This window comes from Chenopodium album, chromosome 7 (genome assembly GCF_948465745.1).
Source record: "Chenopodium album chromosome 7, dcCheAlbu1.1, whole genome shotgun sequence".
In the NCBI taxonomy this organism is placed as follows: domain Eukaryota; kingdom Viridiplantae; phylum Streptophyta; class Magnoliopsida; order Caryophyllales; family Amaranthaceae; genus Chenopodium; species Chenopodium album.
This window is the reverse complement of record NC_137840.1, coordinates 30,880,043-30,885,905: the sequence shown is the minus strand read 5'-3', so window position 1 is coordinate 30,885,905 and position 5,863 is coordinate 30,880,043. Positions and strand designations below refer to the sequence as shown.

Here is a 5,863-nt window from a genome sequence, read left to right as displayed (position 1 = left end):
GCAATATAGTGGGGCTAATAATGAGAGCCCGTTGAACCATCTTAAAGAATTTGAGAAATATTGCAACACCATCAAAGTCAACGGAGTTTCTCAAGAGTTCATTCGCCTCAAGTTGTTCCCTTTCTCTCTCATAGGAAGATCCTTAGAGTGGCTAGATAAAGAGGTGAAGCCCAACTCCTTGAGAACATGGGATGATGTTACAAAGGCCTTCTTGTCCCGCTTCTACCCTCAAAAGAAGACGGCGGAGGCAAGAGCCTTGATTCAAGGGTTCAAGCAAAGGCCAAATGAAAGCCTTTACGAAGCATGGGAGAGATACAAAGAGTATCAAAGGGAGTGCCCTCACCACGGAATCCCAACATACCAAGTGGTCCAAATCTTCTATGGCGGTTTAAGTCCCCAAGGCAAGTCATGCCTTGATGGGGGGGGGCCGGGGGTCCTATCATGAACAAGACCGAAGAAGAAGTGGTGGACATTATTGAGGACGTGGTGACGTACTATAGAGATTGGCAAGATGGGGAGAGGGACTCTTCAAGCAAGCATTCTTCATTGTACTCGGTGGACCATTTAAATGCGATCAACAACCTTTCCTCCCAAATGACAAACTTGGGAAAGGAGGTGACCGCAATCAAAGCCAAGTTGGAGAGCGCTTCTTCTTATTCTCAAGCTTCGAATCTTCCCTCCCAATTTAAGGGGAGAGGTACTCTTTCTAACTCTCAACCCCCTCCCTCTTCACATAATATGCCTATGGGTTGTTTGTTTTGTGATGCATGTGGATCGTATGATCATGACTCTAGTAATTGTCTAATGAATGTGTTGATGAGTTTGATAACAATGAGAGTGAGCATGTGAATTATGTGTCAAATAATAATCTTCAAAGGTTTGATAATTAAAGAGGTCAATGGAATAGGAATTACCAAAACCAAGACAATTTTGACAACTATAACCAAGGTGGTGGTTATAGAAACCAAGGTTCTCCTGGTAGTTATAATAACCACGGTTATAGTGGCCAAAATCAAAGTCAAAGTTATGGTAATCAAAGCCAAAATTATGGTAATCAAAACCAAGGTTATGGAAATCATAACGAAGGTAGTGGTAATCATAATCAAGGTGGTGGTAACCATAATCAAGGTTATGGTCAAAATCAAAATAGGGGTACTTGGAACAATCAAGGGAGGGGTAATTTTCAAAATAATGCTCAAAGAGGTCCCCCACCCGGATTTGTTTCAAGGACTCAAGGTGAAAATTTCTATTCACAACCTTCTTCACCTAGGACCAATTTGGATGAAATAATTGAGAGTCAAACCAAGTTGTTGAACACATACATGGCCGTTAGTGATAAAAAGTTCAATGAAATGATGACCCACAATAAAATGCTTAAAAACCAAATTTCTCAACTTGCTAATGCTTTGAAAGATCATGCAAGCCCTTCTTCTTTACCTTCCCAAGGTCTTGATCCCAAGAAACCCGTGAATGCTATTGTTACAAGGAGTGGTAAGGTTCTTGAGGAGAGATTTCCTAGGAATGGTGAAGATAAGGAGATTCCTAAGGAAGCCTTGGTTGAGAATGAGGGGGATAGGGCATTATTGGATGAGGTTGTGGTTGAGACACCTAGAGAGGTGAGAGTAGAGAAAGAAATTGTGAAACCCAAGCTCCCTTACCCACAAAAATTCATGAGACACAAATTGGATGAACAATTTGGGAGATTCATTGATATGCTAAAACAACCTCATCTTTCTCCACCTTTTATCGATGTGATCAACCAAATGCCAAATTATGCCAAATTACTCAAGGATATTTTGAGTGGGAAAAGAACTTGTGAGGTTGTGGAGACTATCAACTTGACCGAAAATTGTAGTGCTATCATCATGAACAAAATGCCACCCAAATTGAAAGACCCCGGAAACTTCTCCATCCCTTGTGCCATTAACAAGATGCAAATTGATAATGCCTTATGTGACTTGGGAGCTAGTGTGAGCATAATGCCATATTCGGTTTATCAAAGACTTGAACTAGGGGAACTCTTACCTTCTAACATTACCTTGCAATTAGCCGATAGGTCAATCAAGTTTCTGATGAGTGGCATTTATGCCACTCTTTTATCCTTTTTCTCTAAGGATTTTCTCCTCATTTGCGCTTGTTTGGCCCTTTTTCTAAGCATTTTTACTTAGTTTTGCTTCCTCTTTCCTTTTCTCCCTTATCTTCCCTTTTCTTAGTCTTCTCGCTTTGTTTTTATTTTGATCTCCATGCTTTGGTTTTGTAGGTATTATGCGCCGAAAGAATGAGGAAATCAAGAAGCCAAGTTATCTGTTGTGCGCGGGGTGCTGTGCGGCTTATGCGCGAGCGCACATGTGAGGCTGTGCGGGCGCGCAGCCCTGTCAGAACCCGCACAGCCAGACTGAAGAAACAGAGCAAAACCAGAGAGTTTGCGCGACCCTATGCGCGACCACTGCGCGGGCGCGCATACCTTTGCGCGGGCGCGCATGACTCATGTGCGGGCGCGCTCGTTTTCCCCGTACCCACAAAGTTGCGGCCGCACACTACGATGAGAGGGCGCACACACATTGTGTGCGGGCGCACAGGACTCATGTGCGGGCGCGCACGACTGGGTTTACGATTTATTTGCGCCTTGTTGTCCAAGTCTCTTTCTTTTGTGTGGAGCCACATATATATAGACGGGACTCTTTGTAAAAAAGGCGATACTTAGTACTAATTCCATAGAACACTAGACTAATCTAGAGAGAGAAAAGAGATTGTTATTCAAGCTTCCTTTGTATTCAACTTTGCTCAAGTTTTAATCTTCCATCAATCAAGCAAGCACCAAAGTTTTCATCTTTCTTCAATCCTTTCTTTAGTAATATCTTCTCCTTTCCTTTGGCATTATTTATGTGTTTTTTTTGTTACTTATTTTTGTCTATCTTATTAGCTCATCTTGTTGTTATTGATTTCATATATTTCAATCGTGCCTTGCTTTGAGTTTTTTGTGTTTATTTCTAGTTTTGATATTATGTTTAATCTCCCTTCTCTAGGCTAAACTCTTAGCTAGGGGAAGGGGGTGGAAGATATGTATTGAATGATGGATGAATGATGATGGTTGGATCGAACTTATGCCATATATTGATGAAAGACATGATTTTTATTAGCTTGGGATTATTGTTGCACTGTATTTGATATTTTCTAGTTCAAATGCATGAAAGTGATTTGAATTAGATTAGAATCACCTCTATTTTAACGATTGCATGAGAATGAGTTATGAAAGTGGAGTTTTTATGGATTGTGCTTGTTTATTCCCTTGATTTGGTTATAACTAATAAGATGCATGAGAATGATCCTTATTAGGGGAGACCTCTTTCATTGATTTGCCTAGACTATTGCATGAGAATGAATTGTTTAGGTAGAACCTTGAGTTATGTGGCATATGTTTCATGACAATCACCGTTATTCTCCTCTTTCTAATCATATTGGACACCCCCGAATCCCTAGCGTAATTTTCTATTGATTTTATTCATCTTTATCTTTGCTTATTCGTAGTTTTAGTGCTTTTTATCTAATATATCAACAAAAACATTTCCCCTCTTGACTCTTGCATTAGTGATACTGATGTTGGACGAGTGAGCTTCCTTAGTGGTTCGACCCTTTACTTGCCACTAACTAGTTTAGTGTAAGTTTAGGCATTATAAATTGTTAATTTGATTAGGGTCAGTAGAACCAACGACCTATTGAACCTCGATCAAATTTTGGCGCCGTTGTCGGGGAAGCGGCTTGTTTAGCTAATTTTATTGCTTTTGTTAGAGTCATTTTGCTTTCTTTTCTTTTTGTTTCTTTTGTTTTATCATCCTTGTCATTGCTAATTGTATGCTTAGCTTTGGTGAATGCTTAGGAGGTCTCAAAGAGCACCCTCACATCAAATTGACCACGAAATCAACCGAACCTTGAGACAAGTCCGTAGGCTTTATCAGGATGAGGGAAGAGGCTTTGGTGATATAGTTGATAGTGAGAGTGATACTTACTCTTCAAGTTCACCACGCGAACCAATGGCGGGACAAGAGAATGATGTCTTGTTTCGTGAGTTCGGAAATCCGGAAGATTATGAACTCACGGGAGGGATTTTGCTACCCGTCACGGAAACCAAGTTCTCAATCCATCCACAATATACTCGAATGGTCCAATCGGAGCAATTTTCAGGAAGTGCAAGTGAGGACCCTATTGAGCATTTGGACCGATTCCTTGAATTGTGCGCAATGATGCAAACCAGTGAAGTGAGTTAAGACTACATTCGTATGCACCTTTTCCGGCAATCTCTCACCGGACGAGCAAAGAAATGGCTAAAGCAAGTAAAGCCTAATTCTCTCACAACATGGAGGGAAGTTGTAAAGGCGTTCTTGAAGCGCTTTATCTCCGAAGAGAAGACCGCCGAAATGAGAAGAAAAATTGCATCATTTGAACAAGAGGCCGATGAAAGTCTTGGTGAAGCATGGGAGAGATTCAAAGAGTTGGTGCAAGCATGTCCCCACCATGAGTACAATCAAGGGTTGCTCATGCGGTTTTTCTACGACGGATTGGAGCCCATGTCAAGAGCCAATTTGGATGCGGGGGCGGGTGGCCAATTAATCAAGATCCCTCAAAATCAAGTTGAAGCCACAATAGAAGAGGTAGCAAAGAATTACTCTTGGGGGGGCTGAAGAAGAAACGCTCCAAAGAGAGGTGGTATTTATGAATTGGAGAAAGTAGATCAATTACAACATCAAATTGATCAACTAACAAAAGGGCTTTCCAAATTGAACACGAGTGTGAATGCAAGCTCAAGTGGTGGAGCAAGCTCTTCTCAAGTTAACTCTTTCTCTTGTCAAAATTGTGGAGGAACGAACCATGATACATCCTATTGTGGAGGTTTAAGCCCCGAGCATGTAGCGGCATACAACACTAGGCAAGAGGGATTTAGAGGAAGCGGCGGTGGAGTAGCTTGGAGACAACCACCACCCGGGTTTGTACCTCAACCTCAACAATGGAACCAACAAGCTCAACCTTCCTATAACTCCAACCCTCAATATCAAAATCCACCTCCATCTCAACCCCAAAACCCAAGAGGAAGCTATCCAAGGAACAACCAATACAACAATCAAACTCAAGCACCTCAAAGAAACCATCAAGAACAAGCACCTCAAGCGGAGCTAACTCAAACTCAACTCCTCCAAGCCATGCATGCGCAAATGCAATCTTTTGGGCAACAAATGCAAGAGATAAGAGCCCACAACAAGATGGTTGATTCACAACTAGCTCAATTGGTCGAGAGAACTCCTTTCAATTCACCATCCACTCTACCCGGACAACCACAACCTAACCCATCTCACAATCCAAAACCTGATACATGCAAGGCGATCACATTGAGGTCGGGGACTTCCTATGAAGGACCAAATGAAGGGGATAGTGAAGGAAAGAAGAGAGGAGAGGAGAGTGTGAATGAAAACAAAGGTGATGAGATAGAAGGAGGTTCGGAGAAGAAGAAGATAGACAATGAGAAGACAACTTCAATTCCTAGTGAGGCTAGGAATCTTGATGGACCGGTTCCTTTTCCCGGTCGGCTTGCGGAGAGGAAGTTGAATGACAAATTCACAAAATTTCTTAGTGTCATGAAGAATTTGCATATCAACCTCCCTTTTCTTGAAGTTGTGACACAAATGCCATCTTATTCTAAGTTCCTCAAGGATATTCTCACCAACAAGAGGAAGCTCAATGATGAGCTTATCACCCTTCCACATCAAGTGAGCGCTCTTGTCCAACATAAGATGCCCAAGAAGGAGAAAGACCCGGGAAGTTTCACTTTGCCGGTGAAAATTGGGAATATGGAAGCTAGGGGCGCCTTAGC

The 5,863-nt window shown here is 41.9% G+C and overlaps 1 non-coding gene and 1 pseudogene across 1 annotated transcript; both read right to left on the bottom strand.

Moving 5' to 3' along the window:
* Nucleotides 1-252: 252 nt before the first annotated feature.
* Nucleotides 253-351, bottom strand: LOC145641323 (small nucleolar RNA R71; annotated as a pseudogene).
* A 4,061-nt stretch (nucleotides 352-4,412) lies between these two features.
* On the bottom strand, nucleotides 4,413-4,520 carry LOC145641411 (small nucleolar RNA R71). The gene has a single exon (XR_014115438.1). It is a non-coding gene; the product is annotated as a small nucleolar RNA R71 (small nucleolar RNA).
* Between the last annotated feature and the right edge of the window lie 1,343 nt (nucleotides 4,521-5,863).